At 44.0% G+C, this 24,378-nt stretch overlaps 1 pseudogene; it reads right to left on the bottom strand.

The window, feature by feature from the left end:
• Positions 1-283: 283 nt before the first annotated feature.
• LOC118707909 lies at positions 284-10,054 on the bottom strand (annotated as a pseudogene).
• Between the last annotated feature and the right edge of the window lie 14,324 nt (positions 10,055-24,378).

Below are 24,378 nucleotides of genomic sequence, written 5' to 3'. Positions count from 1 at the left end.
CTGTGGGAAATCAAATTGCTTTGCTTTACAGAATTGTGTAGAGTTGTGAGAGTGCTTGTGAAAGTGGCATACAGGGGCTATTTCCTAATCTCACTCCTGGCCTCTTATAGACTTTGAGTATCTTATTGGTTCTTTCTTTTCTTTCTTTTCTTTCATTTCTTTCTTTCTTTCTTTCTTTCTTTCTTTCTTTCTTTCTTTCTTTTTTTCTTTCTTTCTTTCAGACACATTTAATCAACGTCATGATCAGACTATTGCATTTATCAATCAACTCTGTGGGTAGCAATTAAAACCTTGTGCCACTGCTACTGCTGCTTGCTGCTGGATGCACCTTGGTTTCATGGTTTGGCAAAGTGTTGGCCTCCACCATCCCAGGGGCCAGAGCTTCTGACTCATTTCCTCTTTTTATGGGTCCAAGATTTGAAGATTGATTATTGTAATTTTCAAAATCACTGTAGCTTCTACCTCCAAAATTGTCGGTCATTACCAAATCCATTATAGCCACCCCCACTGCCACCATATCCACTGTCACAGCTGCCACCAAAGCCACCTCGAACACAGGTTCCCTCCTTGACCAAAGCTGTCATTCCCACCAAACCACCTCCATGACCACCTCCGAAGTTTCCAGAACCACTCTGACCTCTTTGGTAGGACGAAGCACTAGCCACCTCCAGCTCGGATAGGGCTTTCCTTACTTCACCTTTGTGGCCCTTCACAGGGTGGGGTGGTGTATCTGAATGACAATCTTATCTACAGAGTCATGGTCATTAAAGGTTACAAAAGCAAAACCTCTCTTCTTGCCACTGCCTCAGTCAGTCGTGATTTCAACCACTTCGATTTTCTCATACTGTTCAAAATAATCTCTTAGGTGATGCTCTTCATTGTCCCCTTTAACATCACCAACAAAAGTCTTCTTCACAGTGGAGTGGGAACCAGGTCTTTGAGAATCTTCTCTTGAGACAGCCCTCTCGGGTTCTACATCTCCTCCAACCACTGGTGTGGCCCTGCATTCATGGCTGCATTCACCTCCTCCATGGTGGCATCATGACAAACCCAAAGCCTTGGAGACCTTGGTCACACAGTCTGTGAGCATTTCCATGACGCAACATGGCTCCTCAGACCCTCATGGGTTGTTCAAAGCTCAAACCTCCCAGAAAGAGCTTCCACAGCAGTCCAGGCGCTTTGGGAAACTCTGACTTAGACACAATGACCGTGGAAGGGGAGACTTTAGCGATGTCTTCCTGGGCGGGACCACCAGCAGAAAGGTTGTTCATTTGGTCCTTAATACAGAGAAGCTGAACTGAGTTGAAGTGTTTGTCAAGGTCAAAGTCAAAAGAGGTGTCCTTCAGTGTTTCCTTTTGCTTGCTTCTTCTGGGAGTAAACAGATGTTTGGATCACAAAAAACATCCGGGGCCCGGCTGGCATGGTTCAGTGGTTGAGCATTGACCTATGAATGGAGGTCAGGGTTGATTCCTGATCAGGGCACATGGTTTTGGGCTCAATCCCCAGTATGGGGCATGCAGGAGACAGCCAATCAATGATTCCCTCTCATTACTGATGTTTCCATCTCTCTCTCTCCTTGTCCCTTCCTCTCTGAAATCAATAAAAAATATATTATTTTCTTTTTTTTTAAAGCAGCTGGGAATGTGGACCAAGAACAGTTTGGGTGCATAGGGAAACTCAGCATTATTGAGAAGCTTTGGGTTGAAAGTATTTTGGGTGTTGTTTTTGTTTTTTTGTTTGTTTGTTAAAACTGGTAGCTTAATCTATGGTCAAACGGGTCAACTTTTTCATTATTCCCTTGGAATGTTCCAAACTTCCCAGTTGATTTCTGGTAACTTCTAAAGGTTTGAAGTAATTTCATGGTTATGGAATAGGATTTTCTTTTAATATTTTAAATTATCACAACTAATTTATTCTTACACCTTCAGAAAATGGCTCCACAGTGCAAGCCAATTTTAATTACAACTGGTTGATTGAGGAATTTTAAAATTATATCAGAATACCTGTGAAACATTGAAGAAACAACTCAATTCAGCATTTTATTCACATTCTAATTTGAGAGGCGCAGTGGGGATTCAGGTATGGCTGCTTTTCTTTCTTTTAAAAAATATATTTTAGCCGAAACCAGTTTGGCTCAGTGGATAGAGCGTCGGCCTGTGGACTGAAAGGCCCCAGATTCCATTCCGATCAAGGGCATGTTCCTTGGTTGCGGGCACATTCCCCAGTGGGGGGATGTGCAGGAGGCAGCTGATCGATGTTTCTCTCTCATCAATGTTTTTAGCTCTCTATCCCTCTCCCTTGCTCTTTGTAAAAAATCAGTAAAATATATATTTTTTAAAATATATTTTATTGATTTCTTACAGAGAGAAAAAGAGAGGGACAGAGAGTTAGAAACATCTATGAGAGAGAATCATCGACCAGCTGCCTCTTGCACACCCCCCACTGGGGATGTGCCCGCAACCAAAGTACATGCCCTTGACCGGAATCGAACCAGGGACCTTTCAGTCCACAGACCAACTCTCTATCCACTGAGCCAAACCGGTTTCGGCTGGCTGAATTTCTTTCTAACTAAGCCGCAGACTCGGCAGTATGTCAGGGATAATAATTCTTACCTACTCCCCGCTTTATTCCCAGGATGCTGGAAATGACTAAGACATCAGACAGTAAACTATAATACCCAGGAAGTTAAACAGTGACTTGTGTATGGAGAGTCTCATGAAAAATGGACAGAAGCATCTGGGAAAATTTACTATAGCAAGGCCCCACCTTTTTATTGGCTTTTTGTGAGAAACGTGTGGAATGAGGAGTGACTCGGGGCTTTGGCTTTAAGTTGATGCCTGAATACTTTGAGCCTAGCCAACCAATGGGGAATTGAGTAAGGAGGTGGGAGTGAAAGAAGCTCAGACAACGGTGTCCAATTTAACAAATATGAGGAGAAATAATATTTTTTTTCCACCATGCTGCACCAATCTACCCTAAACATATACTGTGATGTTTTTTATGATTACCAGTGGAACCTCATCCAGATCCCAGACTTCAAGCTTGATACCCTAATGGAATAAGTCTTTGGAGGATAGGTGTGTTTTTTTTAGAGAGAAAGGATGTGACCAATTATGGCAGAGGTGGACTTTGTAGATTATTTGGGCGGCGGAGGGGGGAGGGATGGACACAATGGCTTCTCCCATTGCTGTTGCACATCCCTTTGTGATAGGACTTGGCTGTGTTTCCCCCACAAGAGGTAGAGCCTACTTACCCGCATGTGGAATCTGAAGAGGACCTTAGTAGGTTGGGGCAGAAGTGCAACATCCCAGGCTAGGCTTTCAGGAGGTTTTGCAGCTTCTGCTCCTGCCTTTTTGGAATGCTGCCACCTTGGGAAGAGGCCCTGCTAGCCTCCCTGAGGATGAGAGAGAGCACATGAAGAGAGAGGCCCAGCCCACAGCCAGGACAATTGCCATGCAAGTGAGTGAAGCCATCTGAGAGCTCTCGTTCCAGCTGACCCACCTGTGGACCAATGCAAGACCAACTGAACAGCCCCACTGAGCCTAATGCAAATCGCTGATCACACAGTGATGAGCAAGGAAAGATGCTTATTGCTTTAGGTCACTTAGGGTTGATCTATTACACAACAGTAAATAACTGATATAAGGAAGAAATGGCTACCACATCAGTAAAAGGCTTTTCTCACCTTCCTTCAGAAAAGTTCCTGGTTCACTATGAAGCGGGGCTCCAGCCTGGGTAGCAGGGCAATCACCGTGGTGTGTGTAGTCTGAGATTCTCTGACTCTCCCTGGAGTAGGTAGGAACCTGTGCACCTATAGCTCTCCATTAACCTACTTTGGACTTCCTCAGTAGTGAGTTCTGATAATAACCATCTGAGCACTCACTGGTCTCAGACACAGCACCAAGAGTTTTCCTTGGGCCATCTACTTTAACAACAGGTCCTATTTTTGATGGAAGTAACTGAGTCTTAGAAAGGTTATTTTGCTGGAATTCAAATCTAGTCTCACCCCACTGTGCTAAAGCTTTGCTGGGACATGGACATGAGCGCAAAGGCAGATAGGACATAGTGATTGGTGTAGGGTGCAGAGGTGCTGAAGGTTTAATATGGAAAAGAAATGTTCAGATGGTTCTTAACTTAGTTCACCTCTTTTCTCCATACTACCAGCCTGGTTGTTGTGCCAGTTTTCTGCAGCTGAGACATCTTTTGCAATTACTCCTAAAGCTTCACTTTAAATATAGGAACTCTGGGGATTCCTATCATAACCTCAAGGTAAAGAGAATCAGAATCAGCCTGGACTGTGGAAGAAACACAATTGCTCATATATTTCTCCAACACAACTCCCTGTCACACTTTTGGTTCTTTTTGCTCCTTGCCAACTTATCAACAAGTAGAATGATAGCCACCTCTATTCGATTAGCAACCATTAAAGTCATGATGTGAACTCAGAATTCAGAACAAAAGCAGAGGAATGGGCACATGTACTGCAGTGAACTCCACAACTCTCTCATGCTGCCAGGCTTTGTTTTAAAGAAACAAAGAGTATAGATGATGCTTCTGGCTGTGCGCTGGGTCAAGTTCAAATTCTCTGACTTACAGCTCCAGGAGAGAGGAGCAAGAGAAAAGTGAGTTGGAGGGAGGAAGTTTAGTAGCAGAATTAGGAGAAATAGAGAAAAAGTAAAATTTAGAAAATAGAAAAAAAGGGAGATGATGGGAAAAATATCTAAGAAGGTGGGAGCAGAAAGGATTCATTTTGGGGCAAAAAGTGAAATAAAGAAATGAACGAGCATATGGAACACAAGAAAAATTGGGCTTCAATAATGTGACCAGTAATATATTTTTTAAAAGATGTCATGGTGACAATAATTAACAGTACTTTTATGTTTGAAAAGTTGCTAAGAGAGTAGATCTTAAAATTTTTTGTCATGAAAAAGAATTTTAGAACTATGTGTGATGGTGGACACCAGTAGACTTATTGTGGTTATTATATATATAGATATATATAATCATTATGCTTTACACTAAAAACCAGTATGTCAATTATATCTAAATTTTAAAAATATTTTTAAAAACTGTTCTCACCATGGCCAGTTTGGCATAGTGGATAGAGCCTGAGTACTAAAGGGTCCCAAGTTTGATTCCTGTCAAAGGCATGTACCTCAGTTGCAGGTTGATACCCACCCCAGTAGGCAACCAATGGATGTGTCTCTCTCACATCGACATTTCTCTCTCTGTGTCTCTCCCCCTCCCTTCCACTTTCTCTAAAAATCAATAGAAAAATAACCTCAGCTGAGGATTAACAAAAAATAAAACAAAAAAGCAAAACTGTTCTCATTCCTCTCTTCCAACACAAGGCACAAGGCTAAATGGAAATATACATCTCTGTAAACTCTTCCACTATCAACACACACACACACCACATGCACCACACCACAACACATACACACATCAAACGCCACACACATGCCAAATAAACCACACACATCACACACACCACAAACATATCACACATATAACATGTAACTCACATACTACACGCTACAAATCACACATGCCATATCACATCACACATATGCACCAAGCACACATCACACACACATCACATACATATCATATACACCACACCATATACACATACATGCCATACACACCAAACACCACACACACACCATACTCACCATATCACACATATAATACACACACCACACACATCATACACACCACACCATACCCACATACCACATACACACCATACAAATAGCACACACACTGTATCACACACTACACTCACCACACCACACACACACACCATACATGCCATACCATACACACACACCACACACACCACACCATACACACACCACATCACATACACACCTTACACCTAACACATCACAAATCATACACACACAGTGCACATACCACACCACACATAACACCAAGCACACATAGCAGCACATCACACACACCTCATACTTACCACATACATCACACATACCATATACACAGCACACACAGCACACACACCTTACACACAAACCACGCACTACATGCACACCACACAAAACATACACACAGTGCTAGGAAGGGGTTAGGGAGTCTGGGTTCTTGGCAGGCATATTTTGTGGCCTGTAATTCCCTGGCGTTCCCTTCCTCCCCAAGAGACCTATAGCCTTCTAGTCTCCTTAGCAAAAAGCAGACATGCTTGTCTCTGCGGAGCCATTTGATGTTGTCATCTTCCAAACATTTTCATAAGATAGCAAGCTAGAGACTAGTATGTTCAAAGGGAGGATTTAGTCTATTTACAGATTCATATCAGTGGGTGGCCAACTTAGTTTGAATCTTGATATAGGACAAGAAAACAAGAGGCTGGCTTGCTTAATCAAAGGTTTTCAAATATCCCTTCGGAAAATGTGTTTTGAGGAAAATCCCAAACATGTTTTCAGAGGAGTCTGCTCCTCCATCCTAATTTCCACATAGCCCACAATTAACACTGTACATCCCTCAGATCTTCTGAGGCTTGAAACAAATGAGAAAAAAATCCTACAATAGCTACAAGTAAACTTTTAGTAATTTTTTGGTAGTTTTAAAAAGCTTCCCCCCCCCCCCCCGGCCCTGGCCAGTGTGATTTAGTTGGCTGGTTAGATTCCTGGTCAGAGCACATACCTAGGTTGCGAGTTAGATCCCAGTTGGGGCACATAGGAGAGGCAATGGATCTCTCTCTCTCTCTCTCTCTCTCTCTCTCTCTCTCTCTCTCTCTCCCTCTCTCTCCCTTCTTTCTAAAATCAATTTTAAAAATTAAAGCTATTTTTGTATTTTCTCATTAAAAAAATAAGAAATAGAAAGAGTTATAAACTAAATCAGAGAGCTAAATACAGTGCCTTCAACTTCTGATTTTTAATGTGGGCAAAGTTTATGTACTTTAAAAAATATTTGTTATTGATTTCAGAGAGGAAGGGAGCAGGACAGAGAGATAGAAACATCAATGCTGAGAGAGAATCATTAATCAGCTGCCGCCTGCACACCCTCAGTGGGGATCAAGCCAACAACCCAGGCATGTGCTCTGACCGGGAATCAAGCCATGATCTCCTGGAAGATAGAGAAACCAAAATGGTGGCATAGGTAAACACCTGAACTTGCTGCCTCACACAACCACTTCAAAACTACAAATAAAGACAAAATAGACATCATCCAGAAACACAGTTAGGCTGGCTGAGTGGAAATTCTACAACTAGAAGGAAAGAGAAAAGCACATTGAGACTCACAGGAGGTGCAGAAGTAAAGTGCAGAGGTACACAGGCACAAGTGGAAAGGGTTGGCAACTGAGTACATGGCTGTCACTCTCAATCAGAAGGGAGACACAAGCTTCTGACTGCTCTGAACTCCAGTTCCGGGAGAGACTCCGGGGACCCAGACTCATATGGGGAGAAACTGGACTGTCTGGCATCGAGCAGAACTCAAGGGCAGCTTTCTCTCAGAGGTGCTTGCAACAATTACCAAGGGACACTGAGACCCAGAAGCTTCTTAGGACAGGGCTGATGGAAAGTCATTGCTGTTTGCTCCACCCTGAGACCCTGCCCCACCCAAACTGTGCACAGAGGCTTTTGCATATGAATAGCCTGATCCTTTGAAATCTAAGAGTACCTAACAACTGCAGCTGAGTCAGAGAAACCCAGAACATCCAAAAGAAGGCCCAAGGCCCCAAAGCAGCCTGCATTGCTTCACGGCTGGGCCTCATCTGGGCACCTCTAAAACCCAAACAAAGAAGAGGAATCTACAGATCTCTCCTTTAAAAATTGTAGCTCCTGCTGGGTGACCTCAGGAAGAGGTTAAAGTAGCACCTTCTTGGAGGCCCAAGAGCCAATGCACTTCCTGGTCAGAGTAGGACCATCCAGATTACACTGTCTCTGATCCATAAGGGACACACTCATGGGGCAGACTCAATGAGCATCAAAGCCCCACTGAAGCAAGTCTTGCCCCATAAGGGTGTCTCCAGCACAGAAGTTCTCCCATCATAGACACAGCTGATCCTCACAGCCAATTGGCCTAGAGGTCAATTCCTCCCAGTAATACCAACAACAATCAAGGCTTAACTACAAAAGACTGTGCACACAGCCCACAAAGGGGTGCACCAAGAGTGTCCACTTCAGGTAACTGGGGAGGCTGAGCCACTGGGCCCTATAGGACACGTAGCACACAAAGCCACTCTATCAACTCAGGGAAGCAGCCAAAATGTGGAGACAAAGAAACAGGTCACAAATGAAATAAATGAAGGAAAGCAAACTACTGGATATAGAGTTCAAAACCACAGTTATAAGGTTTTGCAAGAATTTTCTAGAAACCACCAATAAATTTAGTGAGACCCTCGAGGATATGAAAAAGGACCAACTAGAAATTAAACATACACTGACTGAAATAAAGAATAATATGCAGAGATCCAACAGCAGACGAGAGGAATGCAAGAATCAAGTCAAAGATTTGAAATACAAAAAAGCAAAAAAACACCCAACTGGAAAAGAAAAAAGAATCCAAAACTATGAACATAGCGTAAGGAGTCTCTGGGACAACTTCAAGCATACCAACATCTGATTATGGGGGTCCCAGAAGAAAAGAGAGAGAGATACTAAAAACCTATTTGAAGAAATAATGACAGAAAACTTCCCCCACCGGGTGAAAGAAATAGAGTTACAAGTTGAGGAAGTGCAGAGAACCCCAAACAAAAGGAATACAAAGAGAACCACACCAAATCACATTATAATTAAAATGCCAAGAGCAAAAGACAAAGAGAGAATATTAAAAGCAGCAAGAGAAAAACAGTTAGTTACCTATAAGGGAATGCCCATATGATTGTCAGCTGTTTTCTCAACAGAAACTATGCAGGCCAGAAGGGAGTGTCAAGAAATATTCAAAGTGATGAATAGCAAGAACCTATAACCAAGATTACTCTATCCGGCAAAGCAATCATTCAGAATTAAAGGTCAGATAAAAAGTTTCACAGATAAGAAAAAGCTAAAGGAGTTCATCACCGCCAAATCAGTATTATATGAAATGCTGAAAGATAATCTTTAAGAGGAAGAAGAAGAAAAAGATAAAGATAAAAATTATGAACAACAAATACATATCTATCAACAAGTGAAACTAAAAATCATGTGAATAAAAAATCTGATGAACAGAATGAACTGATGAATATAATAGAATCATGGGCATAGAAAAAGAGTGGACTGACAATCCTTGGGAGGAAAAGGGTGGGGGATTCTGGAAGAGACTGGACAAAACATTGTACACCTATGGATGAGGACAGTGTGTGTGTGGGGGGGGGATGTTAAGGGCAGAGGGTGGGGTGGAAACCAGGTGGAGGGGAGCTATGGGGGGAAAAAAGAGGAACAACTGTGATAGTCTGAACAATAAAGATTTATTTTAAAAAACAAAAACAAAAAAACCATGACCTCCTGATTCATAGGTCAATGCTCAACCACTGAGTCATGCCAGTCAGGCTAATCAAAGTGTAGTTTGATACAAAATTACATAAAGTTTTTAAACAAAGTAAGAAATACTATGGTCCCCCACCTCCATCTCCAATCCGGGCTTCACTAGAGTAGACAAAGAGAGGGGTCTGGGTGGTGAGTGAGACTCTGCCTTTGTAATCAGAGCAAATAAAGAAGCGCCAGCACCATCTGGATTCTACCCAGAGTCATAGCTCGAGGTGCTTGTGTGATGTCTAGGTTCCCATTGGCCTTCAGCAAACACCACCTACTCATTACCATGCTCCTGTGGGCAAAGGGGAAAGAACCGTTAGGATTCCTTTTCCCTAGGTGGAGAACAAAGAAAACGGAGTGGTAAGGAGCTGTGTCAAAGGCCGCACATACTGTTGGAAGCTCGAACAGGTGGTATTGGCAGTGAAACCTGTGGGTCTGGAACCCCAGGGCACCTGGCACTGAAATGAACAGTTGCTAGAAACATCAAAGTCTCCTGTTACCTTACAACAAGTCCACACCTTGGGCCTCAGTGCTTGTTCCATCTCCTCGATGGTAAGGCAGTGTGACTTCAGAGTGTCCATTAACTCAAAAGTACAAAAACAAACGGAGTGAAGGAGGGGGAAAGAAGCGAGGGGGGGAGGACGTTGCCATTTTTGGCAAGGCTTTCCAATTCTCCCCTGCCATCTGAAGCAAACGTCTTGTGTACTTTTCCAGTGGCCTTGATTAAAGATGTTATGTAATTTAATATAACTATAGCTTGGAGAAATTAAAGGCCATGCCAGGCTTATCAAATGTTTGGACCCAGCTTAGAGATACAGAAATATTAAGCACTCAAGACATGGCCTTTATGTGGAGTCTGTTCCTTCAGGGTCTCCCCTCCTTTTCCTGGTATACAATGCCTTTTATAACTTTCCCTGACCTATCTTCCTCACCATTTAGCCACTGCCTGCTGGCACACATCATTCACTCCGGCCAGCCTGCTGGTGCAAGCTCACCACAAAGCTTCTGTGCAGCATTCCCACTCATGTCCAGCTCTCTTTCTCTCACACATGAATTCCCTGCTTATCTGAATCTGGTTATTTCTTCAGAATCCAATGGACACACCCCTTCTTGGAGAAGGTCTCTGCACCACCCCAGTCCTTAGACTCCATACATTTGTCCCAGTCTGAGTCAGTCCCTTATACAGCAATAGTTTCAGGCAGCACCCTCTTGCCCGGATGTGTCCTTGACCTTCCTGAGCCCCTTCTTCTGTAACATGAAGTTACGATACGCCCCTCAATGGAGTCCACATAAAGTGGCAGCACAGTGCCTAGAACAGGTACCCCTCTAAAAGACAAAAAAACAAAACAAAAAACAAACAAAAAAACAACAACAACAAACAAACACATTTTCCTGTCCTCTGTGCCAGGCAGCAAGGGGATGAGTTCTCAGCATGCACCCCACATTGCAGATAGGCAATGAGCAGTGTCCTGACTTTGAGCAAGTTTTTTTTTTCATTCCTCATCTTAAAATTGAAATTTTTTTCATTCCTTACTTGAAATAGTCAGTTAGTCATATCTATAATGCAGATGTGGGCAGAGAGAATGTTGTGGTGAACAAGACAGATGTGGTTTCTGTCTTCATGGAGTGAGTAGAAGATAAGACACAAATATATTTGTTCTCCAATACAACTCATTTGGCATTTGACATATGTTATCTTGCGTTGTTAATTATCTATTTACATGTGTGTCTTGTCCCCTATCAAGATGGTAAATTTATTGAGGGAGGAGGGCCTGGATCCAATTCTGCCGCATCCCTGGGCTGCACAGGGTGTCATGTACATGGCAGACATTCAATAATATTTATTGCTAATTACCCAAAAGATTGATTTTTCTCCCGCAATAAAAACTTTATGATGAAGATTCTATTCATCTTCTCGGCGTGTTCAAAGCAACTTGTGGAAAATAAACACCTAACCACTGTCCTGTGGACATCAGCGCCCCCAAGTCCTCCTACCTGTAATTCATTGCCATTTGGTTAACAAGCATGGAGCTCAGACACCATCAATCTACAGCCGAAGTTGACCATTGGTCCTCCTCCTGGATTGCCCTTCCCAGGGAAGTAACAACAGCAACACATTATCACACGGAACCCTGAAGTAGCTGCTCAGCAGGCCTGCACCGTCCACACTTTATAGGTGGGGAAACCGAGGCTGAGAGGCCTGAAGTTAACTTACTCAAACCACAAGCTGGGATTTGAACCCAGGAAGTCTGGCACGTGGCAGGGGAGCACGTAACACTCTCCAGACTGCCTTACCTGATGACCAAAAGGGAGCTTGGCCTCCTCTAACAAGGGGTAATGGCAAAGAAGAGCCAATAGCAGGCCACCGGCCCCCCCTGCAAGCCCCGGCAGAAGATCTTTATGGCAGAGACCTCTTTCCTCACAGCCATAGTGAGAAAGATAGCCTGTACCCACAGGTGGCCATTTTCTCATGGCCTCATGGCAACCGGGCTACTGGTGCCTGTCTGAGGACTTTGGCTCAGCCTCTTGCCCTAGGCCTTCCCCAAGGGCCCCCAAACTAAGGTCTCTTATCCAGAGTCCTCTACCTCTGGCCCCCACCCAAGGCCCTCACCCAAGGGCCTTCACCCACTGCCTTTTTCCAGGGCCTTCGTCAACGGTCCCTATCCAGGACCCCTCACCCAGTGTGCTCCACCCAGGGCCTCTGCCCAGGAACCCCACCAAGGGCCCTCAGGAGCAAAGACCCTGACCCACTTCTTCCTCCCTTCCCCTTGCCCTGTATCTTGTTGGTGATTTTTTTTTTTTTTTTAATTTATGATTTTCAGCCCAGCCGGTTGTTAGCCTGCTGTGTTTGGAAATGGTAGATGATTAAACCTCCTGGCCAGGTGTAAATGCAACCTTTGTCATCTGGAAGCTGAGAGAATTACCTTGTTGGGCTGCAACTCCCTCTGGTTTCGAACTTTCTGCTCCAGCAGACCCTCTTACAGGCCTCCCAGGTCCAAGCCCAGCCTAGAAGCCAGAGATTTCAGATGTAACGACATAGCCACAAAAACACTGGACAGATTCTAAAGTTTAGAGGAAACATCAGCGCGCGTGCGCGCTCTCTCTCTTTCTCTCTCTCTCTCTCTCTTTCTCTCTGTCTCTCTCTCTCTCTCTCTCTCTCTCTCTCTCTCTCTCTCTCTCTCTCTTTTTGTCTCTCTCTCTCTCTCTGAAAGGAATTTTTACCAGGTAAATAATAAAAATATATAATCATTGACTAGGCTTTAAAGCTGAACCAAAAATATGTTTGTATTTCTGTTGCCAATAAATATCCCCCCACCCTAGTTTCTTATTTTGCCTCAGTAGCCACCTTGTGGCTCTCAGAGTCCACTTGTCCACTCATCCACTCAGACATGGCTTGTGGGTTCAACCCCAGGAGCTACAGCTAGGTAGAGGGGTGAGAACCAGCCCCAAGGTGGCAGCTGGAGGAGGCCACTTCTAGAAATGGGCTTCCCAGCTCCCTTCCTCAAGGAAGTCCCTAAAGTTAGCACCAAGCCCTGACCAGACCCCGGCCCATGAGAGAGAGAGGCGAGCCAGGATGCCCTGAGCTAGGAAATTTCTAGAGCTGGGACAGAAGCTCTGGATCAGCGCTCAGAGCCCCAGCAGCCCAGTGCTCCCTCAGAAGCAGCCAGAAACCTTCTGTTGACTTTTTCAGGCCGAGTTCTCACCAGCAGACGTGTGCTTCAGGAAGGGCTGTGCTGAACAAACAGCATGCAGCAAGTGTGTTTTCCGTGCCTATTCCCAGCGCACCAAGCTTGGCTGCTGCTCAAGGTGAGCTGAAGGCAGCGAAACCTGTTCTCTGGCTGCTTGAGGTTGTCCCAGTCCTCTTTCTGGGCTGGGTGCCTCTCACTGAGTGTCAGTGTCTGTTGGGTAGACGAGTAAAAGTCTACTTGGGAGTTCTCTGTAGGCAGGAAATAAATGTTTTTAGAGACAGAATGAATAAATCAACAAATCAATACACAGGTGTTCAGTGAGCATCATGCTGAGCCCCCCTGAGTAACACTCTCTGAGAGACTGATGACCCTCTGTGAACTTTACCCAGCAAAGGATGGTGGTGTTCCACCGCAGTGGTGGGCACCTTTTATATGCAAGCAAAGAAGAAGATCTGAGAATGGGCTGGATGGCTCATTAATGGATAGTAGAGTGCAGATACGTTGCGGGGGGGGGGGGATGATCCCAGCAGGGTGGTGGGGAGGCCGCCTGAGACTGGAGGCAGCTCCAGAAGCTGCAGTGGAAGGTTTCTGTCAGGTTGGAGTAAGACACCAGTGTGTAGAGGAGGGAGGAAGAGCACCTGAAGGGCCTTGAGGATGCTGACATTTCTTTAACTGGGCAGGGGCATCGTTTAAGATGTGCGTTTGGAGGACTGTACCGTGGCCATATGCTGAACAGATTGTAGAGGGGAGAGACCAAGAGGACGTAAAGGGATGGGGTGGAAAAGAAAGGGTCAATCTTAGAGATATGTTGAGGAAGACAGATTGGTGACAGAATGGGTGGCAGGAAGATAATGGTGAGGGGACAGGAGATGGCACACTGAGAGATGGGGTGGGGGATTACAGGAAGTAGGGTGGGAATTTCACTAGAGATCTATTGAAACCTCAGCCTGGGGTCCCCTAAGCAGTCAGTAGGACGCCCTAATCTTGTTTTCCCTTATTTTTGGCCTCAGGAACTCCTTTCTCCTGGTTCTCAAATTAGTCCAATTTTACCCCAGAACACTGTTCTACTCAGGCTTTCCTCCTCTTCAAATGCCTGTTTATTTATTTTTGAGGAAGAAATGATATTGCTCAAAAAAAGATATAGCACATGAGATTTGTTCTCAACATGGAAACCATGGATACCATGGAGAGATTGGTCTCTAATAGGTTTAATGATCTGTCTCCCAAAAGCTGCCCCTCAGAGCACACCAGATATTCATAAAGGGGAAATCTGAATAAAAGGACTGGCAGGGTATTCTAGGGAGGAAAGAAACAACTTGTGGCAATGTTCAAGGAGGAATGGGTACACTGAGCAAGAGAAGGCCTAAGCCATTAGGCTGGAACAGCCCCCAGAAATAATTTTTGTCCTTAAAGTTTCTGTATCGAGGGGAAGTAGATTAGGAAACACAGACACCAGCCTGGTAGTGGCTGATTGAGTGGATGGATGAATGGATGGAGTCAAAAAGGTAGTGGCTTTAACACTAACATTTACATATTCAGTTATATTTGTGCCAAGCACTGTGCTAGGGTGGGTGGCACCTCTAAAAAAAAAACAAAAACAAAAAAAACAACCCAGTTCTTGTTCTTTGTGGACCCACAGTTTATGTGAAGAAACACCAAGACAGATCATCCCAACAATGTGGACTCTCCTGAAGGAGATGCGAAAATTCCATGGATGAGGAGACATTTAAGCAAGATCAAGGAGGGTAAATGCATGCACACACAGACACACAGATACACAGACACACATATGCACACACATAATCCAAGACACACAACAGGGATGCATACACAGATGAATATACATGCACACATACACACAAACACACACACACAAACTCACCAATTATGGACTCACATTTCAGGCCATAAGCATGGCACATACAAAAGCAGGAAAGTGTGTCAGTGTTTGTGGTGCTCTCAGAGGACTCAGAGAAGTCCTGAGAGGCCAGGGCATTGAGTGTGATAAGAGGAAGCCAGGTAGGAGACTGATGGTCCCCTGTTGCCATTAACTGCTAATGGGAACAGTAGGGAAGCAACCTAGATGGGGCAGGGAGATGGTGGCAAAATATTGAATTCTGTTTGAAATAAGCTTTCCCCCAAACAGCCTGAAAAAATCCCCCAAAGCTTTGTCACTCAAAATATCTCATTTTCCAGAGAGCAAAATAGACAATTGAGCATGACACAGGATTAATCTCACTGGAGCGTTTCAGATGCCAGCATCTTCATTTACAGCCATCCTTCGCTTCGGAAAATGATTCCAAAGCAGTCAGTATCCCGTACTGTCATAAGGCGGCAGTTAAAACTGTTACTAGACTCTGGCAAAGGGACAACATGGCATTCTAATGTCTGCTATAAATTGACCAAGGGATGGTGGACATTAAACAAATGTTTGTCAAATGAATGACTGCAATGACTTCATGCCAGGCCCTGTGCGATAGGCCATGGCAAGCAAAATACAGGCCCTGCCCTCCAGCTCTTAGCAGTCTAGTGAGGAAGACAGGTGTGTAAACAAATTGTTACAGTGAGATTGCTGTCATAGAGGAGAAAGGCAGACGCAAAGACCTTCTTTATTGCTAAAGTATAAGGGGCAAAGGGGCATGTGACCTAGGCCATACAGGGACCAGCATGCCAAGGTGAAGAGTCTGATCTTTATCAGGGAAGCGACACGGAGCCACGACGAATTTTAGGCTGAGAAATGACATTATCAAGACTGCGTTCTGGAAAGATCACTTTGGCTGTGCAGGCAACAGCTCACTTTAAGAAGATTGGGGAGAAGGTGGGCCAGCTGGGAGGGCATTTCAAATGTTCAGATGACAGATGTTGACTTTCTGCACTGAGAGAGTACCAGGAGGGGCCCAGCGGAAGGCAGACCTTTAAGAGGTGTTGGAAAGGTGTGTGAGCCTAGTGACTGATCTGGTACAGAAGGTGAAGGGCGAGGGCGTGTCTAGGGGCTCCCCTGGTTTCTTTTCTTTTCTTTAAAATATATTTTATTGATTTTTTACAGAGAGGAAGGGAGAAGAAGAGAGAGTCAGAAACATCAATGAGAGAGAATCATCGACCAGCTGCCTCCTGTACACCCCCACCAGGGATGTGCCCGCACCAAGGTACATGCTCCCAACCTGAATCAAACCTGGGACCTTTCAGTCCACAGGCCAATGCTCTATCCACCGAGCCAAACCGGTTTGGGCATCCCCTGGTTTCTTGTTTGGGTAACAGGGTACGTGGTGAAACATTACCAAGAGAGGAGACCCAAGTCGAAAAGCAGTCTGAGGTGAGGAGGTGAAGAGGAGGAGGGAGAAGAAATTGTGATTTGGACACGATGAATTTGAGGAGCTAAGAGCTAGTCGGTGGGTCAGAGCCCATGGAAGGGACCTGAGACCAGCTGGGGAAAGAGGCCTCCAGAGTCACTGTGTCCCTGCCTGACTTCTGTGCAGAAGGATGTGGGCAGGTCATCTCCATTCAAAAAATACCAAACCCATCAATTCAGGAGAATTCCTTTCTGACCAAAGATTCCAGCACAGACTCACAGTGGAACTCCAGGGGCCAGAGCAGCCTTCCAGACATTGAGATTGGCCCCTAGGATTAATGACTTCAAGAGGCGTTTGCCAGGGACTCTTCAAAGCTGGAAACAGAAGCCCTGGAGCATTAAATATAAATAAATACTTAGTCGATTGGTTTCTTCCTCGCTTTTCAAAGGGCAATTTACTTCCTGGATTATCTGCTCTCCGGAAACCAGGATTATTCAAGTGCCACTGCACAGGGTTGGGGCAAGAATAAAAAAAAAAAAATCTAAAGATCACCTTGTTCTGTAGATCCACTTCCTCCTGCTTAGCCTGCATCTGGAAGCACAGAAGCAAAAGGCTTATTGTTGTGTGTGTCCCCACCGAAGACATGTTGTTCTCTACGACAGACCTATATTTTTCTCCCTTTGAGGTATATTCATTCCACTTGAGGGGGAAAAAAAGAGGGGGGGGGAGCCCAGTTTCTATTAACAAGAAAGCATCTGTCCATATGGTGGGGTTTCAATTCAACAAGTACTTAATGAGCTTCTGGAATGTCTGGGCCAGAAACTGTATTGAGGGGGGGTGGGGGTGGGGGCAATGTACCAAGATGATTTTAAATTGGTGCACGTCATCAAATTTTTTTCTTTTTAAAAAAATATATATTTTATTGATTTTTCTCAGAGAAGAAGTGAGAGGGATAGTTAGCAACATCGACCAGCTGCCTCCTGCACACCCCCCACTGGGGATGTGCCCACAACCAAGGTACATGCCCTTGACCAGAATCAAACCTGGGACCTTTCAGTCCGCAGGCCGACGCTCTATCCACTGAGCCAAACCGGTTTTGGCATCAATTTTTTTTTCAATCCATCGTGCAAACATGAACAATACAAGGCAGAGAAAATGGTTGTCACAGCAGCATGGTTGTTAACTAAAATCAACACATGGGCCCTTCATCTGTGACCTGCAGACTTTGTTGGCAAAGTTTGCATGTGTGTGCCTGGAGGTCTGCTCGAAGGAGAGGGCCCACACATTCCTAGGTTTTCAAAGTACAGTGGGACCCACAAGGTAAGCAACTCTGGGAATAAAGGGTGAGGAAATGCATTCTGGCACCTCCCTTGCCTCTTATAGCATCTTGGTGGTAGAGTGAAGAATCACAAAGCAGGAGCAGGGGATTGGGGACTGTTCAATTCCATCACAGGATGAGCACTTGTATGTTCTGGCATTTGTCCCTGCATTATCACCTCCTCATGGGCTGTCTCAGAGCTGGCAACGTTAGTTAGGTCTGCCTTCTCCTGTTGATGATGAAAGACTGTAGGGAAGTTTTGTTGTTGTTGTTGTTGTTGTTTGGGTGTGTGTTTTTTTAAATCAATCTTTATTGTTCATATTATTACAATGTTTGGGTGTTTTAAAAATATATATATATTTTATTGATTTTTTTTTTTTCAAAGAGGAAGGGAGAGGGATAGAGAGCCAGAAAATATCGATGAGAGAGAAATACCAATAAGCTGCCTCATGCACACCCCACACTGGGGATATGCCCGCAACCAAGGCACATGCCCTTGACCAGAATTGAACCTGGGATCCTTGAATCCACAGGCCAATGCACTATCCACTGAGCCAAACCGGTTAGGGCTTTGGGGAAGTTTTTAGATGGTGTTCCACACTCTGGCAACATCACTGCTGCTGTGATAGGAAGGTGGCTAAGATCCTGGGAGTCTGCAGACTCAGCCTAGTAGAGAGCTTTTCATTTGAATTCTGTTCACTCCACTTGAATCTGTCCTTGCCATTATGTGCCCTGCTTAAAGCTCAAAGGTATGTTATTAAACTCAGAGGTCATCCCATGCCCCAGGATTCTACATTCCCCTTTACCCTGCTCTACCTTTTGCCATTTTCCACAGCAAGTATCTCTTTCTGGCATACTATGCAACTTCTTTATTCATTGTTATTATTGTCTGTCTTCCCTTGCTAGCATATCTTCTTCACGAAGGCAGGAATCTTGATTGGTTTTTTGTTGGGGATGGGGGGGGGGGGGGGGGAGTGTTCAATCCTCACCAGAGGATATTTTTTCCATTGGTTTTAGAAAGAATGGGAGAGAGGGTGTGGATGGGGGAGAGAGAGAGAAGGAAACATTGATGACACATCAATTGGTTGCCTCTGGCAAGTGCCCCAACCACAGCAGGGAATCAACCACAACTGAGGTAACACCCTTGACTGAGAATCAAACCCAGGACCTTTGTCTAAGGGCCAATGCTCCAATCACTAAGCCAAACCAGCCAGGGCTCTTGGTTGGTTTTATTCACTTATGGATCCCAAGTGGCTGCAATAGCATATGGCACATAGTAGGTACTCAATATATAAATGATAGACATTATATGTGTGTGTGTGTGTGTGTGTGTGTGTGTGTGTGTGTTGTATATGATAATCTAGGGAAGACAGATAGGGATTCTGCCTACCAATTGCACTAGCTCTCCCTTTCAGCAAAATTGAAAAATATGCCTTTCACATTTTCACTCAAATTGCTAATTAAGGTGTTGGAAAGCATAGAGCTACTGGTATACTGATGCATGTACTCTAAGAAGTATGTACAAGTGTATTTATGGTACAAGGTCGGCCACAGTAAAAGGTATAGAGGACTGGTACAGTCATGTAATAGACTATCATGCAGTCATTTTTAAAAAGAAGTGAAGCAGCACTGGCCAGGTGATTCCGTTGGTTGGAGTATCATCCCGTACATGTGCCCTGCAGATCCAATTTCGGGTCAGGACATATACCTAGGTTTTGGGTTCAATCCACAGTCAGGGCACATATGGAAGTCAACCAATTGATGTTTCTCTCTCTCCCTCTCTTTCTCTCTCAATTCAATAAAAACATACACTTGGATGAGGATTTTTTTTAAAAAGAAGTGAGACAGATCAATAGGCACTAATATAATCTGATTACCAAGATATTTTATTAGAGTGAAAATGAATTTCCCATAAAAAAAAAAGAACAAAGTCATATTGTGACAGTATGGATGGACTTAGAGGGTATTATGCTAATTGGTATAAGTCATTCAGGAAAAGACAAATACCTTGTGATTTTATTTATATGTGGAATCTAAAGAATAATATAAATGAACAAGCAAACAGAAACAGACGTAGATACAGAGAACAGACTGGACTGATAGTTGCCAGAGGGGAGAAGTGTTGGGGGCTGGATGAAAAAAGTAAAGGGATTGAAAAGTACAGATTGGTAGTTACAGAATAGTCATGGGATTTAAAGTACAGCATTGGAAATATAGTCAATAATGTTGTAATAACTATGAATGGTGCAAGATGGCTACTGGAAATATCAGGGGAAACCCTTTGTAAAGTACATGATTTTCTAACCACTATGCTATACACCTAATACAAAAAAAAAAAAAAATACTGAATATAAACTGTAATTGAAAAAAAGTAAAAAGAAAAAAATTGATTTTTTTTTTATATGGCTTGTGAAATGCTGCCCTTTGCAACAACATGGATGGACTTTGACGGCATTATGCTAAGAGAAGTAAGTCAGACAGAAAAGCAAATACAGGATGATTTCACTTCTCTGTGGAACCTGAAAAAAAGTAGAACTCACAGAAACAGAGAGTAGAGTGATGGTTACCAGGGCCTGGGGTGAAGGCAGAAGGGATGGGAAGGAGCTGGTCAAAGGGCACAAACTTCCAGTTACAAGATGAATAAGTTCTGGGGATCTAATGCACAGCGTGGTGACTGCAGCTAAGAACACTGCATTATACACTTTAAAGTTGCTAAGAAAGTAGACCTTAAATGTTTGTACCACAAAATAAAAAAACAAAGGTGAATATGTGAAGTGAAGGAGATGTTAACTCACCTATGGTGGTGATCTTTTCACAATATGTACATGTATCAAATCATCATGTTTATACCTTAAACTTAAGGTATAATGTTAGTAGGCATTATCACATGCTGGTATATGTCAATTATATCTTAATAAAGCTGGGGTGAAAAATGGACAGTAAGTGACAGCATTTATTATGCTTTTGTGTGTGTTTTAAGAAGGATTTTCTACATCAGCCTTACCCCTGCTTTTTCCTTTTGTTTTGATTTGGCTTTGGTGGTCACAACATTAATTTAATGAGTTTGTTTAGGAATAATTGAACAAACAAACATTCATTAAACACCAAGCAAGTGCTAGGACCTTTAAATACACAATTTCCTTTAATCCTCAGACATGGTGGTCCCTTTTCCTATTTCACAGCTGAAGCAATTGAGACCCAGTGACTTGCCCAAGATCACACAACTCCTGGATTCACACCGGCTTTACCCTCCATCCCAGCCCCTCTTGTCAAGGGCAGAGTTTGCCCCTGCATGTCTCTGTCTCCTGCTGGTGCACAGTCCATGCCAAGGGCCACTGCTCTGGAGCCCCATGGACTTCAAGGTGCTCTGGCTTCGAGGGGCCTGGTCTGCTCATCCTTCTCCCCTGCAGAGGTGTGGAATGACGGGGGATTGCCACAGCCTTGTCAGGGAGCTGGCGCCTGTCTGTCACCTGCCCAGGAAACAGAACCTTGCAGACATGCACACCTGCCTGCCCAGGGGAGACAACAGCCACCAGCCTTGAGATGACATGCCGGAGGCCTGGTGCTGGCGGTCCCACGAGCCCCCCAGCAGTTGGGTTTCCCCTCAGACTTCAGGGCTGTAGGGAGGAGACATACCTCATTCCAGCATGGCAGCCCCAATATCAGGGCAAGCTCTGTTATGTCTAAGGCAGAAGGCCGAAATTAAGTTAATTTTATCGTTTTAGGTGATTCCTCTGTTTGGTGAAAAGGGAGACCTTGGGCTGGAGGCGTCACAGATAAGGAATGTGGACAGCGGGCAGCAGATGGGTGACCTTGTTCTGCTTATTAACTCCTTTCCTTCCCCTCGGCCCCTCCACACCCCCTCCCTTGATTTCATTTTCAAGTCCAAGGTTTTAACACCAGGAGGGGAAGCAATCATTAGCACTGCCAAGCCTTGGGAAAATGCTGCTTCAGGGCAATCCACATGTGCTCAGCCCCACCGGCGGCCTTCAAGCACTCTCCAGTGCCAGGCTAGGCATCACAGGAGGAAGAGTCTGCCAGCCTGCCCTCTCCCCTCCACAACCCCACCCCACCTCCAGGGTCGGAGGATAAGGCCATCTGCAAGGCCAGGCCTGCTGTCTAGGCTAAGGCACTCCAGGCGGTATGAACCCAGGTGGCTCAGGAAGTGAGGGAGCGATGCTAATTCTCAGCCATGCTAATCCAATCCCATCCAACAAACATTTATTGAGTGTCTAAGTTAGGAACTGGGGATTGGAAGGCTGTGGCAATACCTCATCATTCCACACCTCTGAAAAAACAATCTGTGAATGTTTGGGTTGACAGAGCCAACAGGTGACCAGCTTAGGGACCCTAAGGAAATTATGAGAATAAACTAAGAGAAAGAAATGAACCCAAGAAACCAAATTAGAAGGACCGCTTGGCACTCAGAATCCCAAGGCCTGTCTGCTCAGATAATAGGGACAGAGCTATCCCAAGTGAGGACATGGAGTCTTGGAGGGTCTAAGGAAGTTCTATATTATTAAGTATTATATTCCTTTATCCCCCTGTGGGCATCTATATTTCTCATCAGATAGGTCCTAATTTCTGGTCTGAAAATATTTTTTCCCTGAGATAAATGTCATGAGACAGGGTTTGTGTATTGTTAATATGCTTGAAAGCATACTGCCTCTAACCATTACCATCTCTGACCTACACCCCAAGAAGGTTATTCACCACATACTTCCATTAATTCTAGCCATCGAATTGGAAGCCTGCTGTGGGAAACGTCGAGAGTTCTGTACCTGACATTCTTAAAACACAAGACAATGTCATTGGCTTCTATGTATGATGATTATGATGTACTCTACATATACTTTTCTAAAAAAAACAATTATATCCCACAGGCAAATAACTTTTCAAGTTGTCATTGGAGTAAATCTCTTTGAATTTTCAAATAAAGGAGTTTTCATTACTTTGGCATTATTGGTTTACAATCTGTCCCACACAAATGCCTGCACAAAAACTTTTTTCTAGCTCTATTGTGCCTCCTAAAATAGAGTGGGTAAAATAGTGTGCTGAACATTACCTCGATAGCTCGGGGTGGAATTAATTATACAATGATTGCACTTCGGCGTTGTACAAGATGATGCCTCCGCATGCTATTAAAGTGCACCAAGTTGCTTTCCTTCACACTGACACTGAATTCATTATTTTTTTTAATTTTGTGCTTATGTGGTTTTTTTAAAATATATTTTTATTGATTTATTGAGAGGAACGGAAAGGGAAAGAGAAATAGAAAAGCAACGATGAGAGAGAATCATTGATGGGCTGCCTCCTGCACACCCCACACAGGGGATCGAGCTTGCAACCCCAGCATGTGCCAAACAGGTAATTGAACCGTGACTTCCTGGTTCATAGGTCAATACTCAACCACTGAGCTACACCCACAGAGCTGTATTTATGTTTTTTATAAGTTTTTTTTTTTGCCTTTTTCCCTCAGTGCTAGGGTGTAACTTTTAAAAATTGTTTTGAGAATTTTAATTTATAGCATCTACTTTCCTGCTGATAATAATAATAATAATTCTTGTATTAATAGCTATTTAACTGGCAGTTACCATGCACCTGGCACTGTGCTAAGAACATCAGGAATATTTTTTCACTTAATCCTTATAAGCCCCCTTTGAAGCAGGTACGGTTTTTACCCTCTATCTATAGAGGAGGGCACAGAGGCTTAGAGAGAGAAATTAATGTGCCCTTCTTCACCCAGCTGGAGGCAAGAGGGGAAGTCCTGTGTCCGGATTCAGAGCTCATGCTGTTAACCGCTCTCCTGTACTGACTCCTGCTCTGGCCTGGGCTACCAGACAATCAAAATCAATTACAAATGTTTCTAAACTAAGAGTTCCTAGAGTCCACGTGAGAATCCATGAAGCGCTCCGATTTATAAAGTCCCTGAGCTTTTTTTCTTTTAATGTTTTTATTTATTTTAGAAAGAGGAAGGGAAAGGGAGAGAGAGAGATAGAAATATCACCGATGAGAGAGAATCATTGATTGGCTGCCTCCTGCACACCCGCTACTGAGGATGGAGCCTGCAATCTGGGCATGTACCCCAACCAGGAAATGAACCTCAACCTCCTGGTTCACAGGTCAAAGCTCAACCACTGAGCCACACTAGCCGGGCAAGTCCCTGAGGTTTAATGAATGTCTTTCTTTTCTGACTTCTTTGTTCTCATAGAAGTCATAGTTCAAATAGCTAAGATGGCTTTAAAAAAGGGAAAGTGGTTAATTAAGGTGTTTTGTTTTTCTAGAATACTACCTTACTTTTATATAGCATCTATCCTAAAATTTGTTCAGAAACATACATATCAAGCATCAAATTTATCTTTATAATATCTCTGTGATACGTTCTTGTTGGTGGGCATTATTATCACAGTTTTATAGTGCTTTAAATGAAGTTAGAGAAACCAAACACCGTGAGAATGCACATGGATGCCCGTGCTGACCCCAGCCTTTCCTTGGGTCCTGTCCCAGACTTTAGGACCACTTGGCCCTCAGAAGCCTAAGATCTGCTCAGAGACCAGTAGACAAATATTTGCCCTCTTTTTCTCTCTCTGTGTGTGTGTGTGTGTCTG

The sequence above is a fragment of the Pipistrellus kuhlii genome, unplaced genomic scaffold, assembly GCF_014108245.1.
Source record: "Pipistrellus kuhlii isolate mPipKuh1 unplaced genomic scaffold, mPipKuh1.p scaffold_m20_p_6, whole genome shotgun sequence".
Lineage (NCBI taxonomy): Eukaryota > Metazoa > Chordata > Mammalia > Chiroptera > Vespertilionidae > Pipistrellus > Pipistrellus kuhlii.
This window is presented reverse-complemented; position numbering and strand designations above follow the sequence as displayed.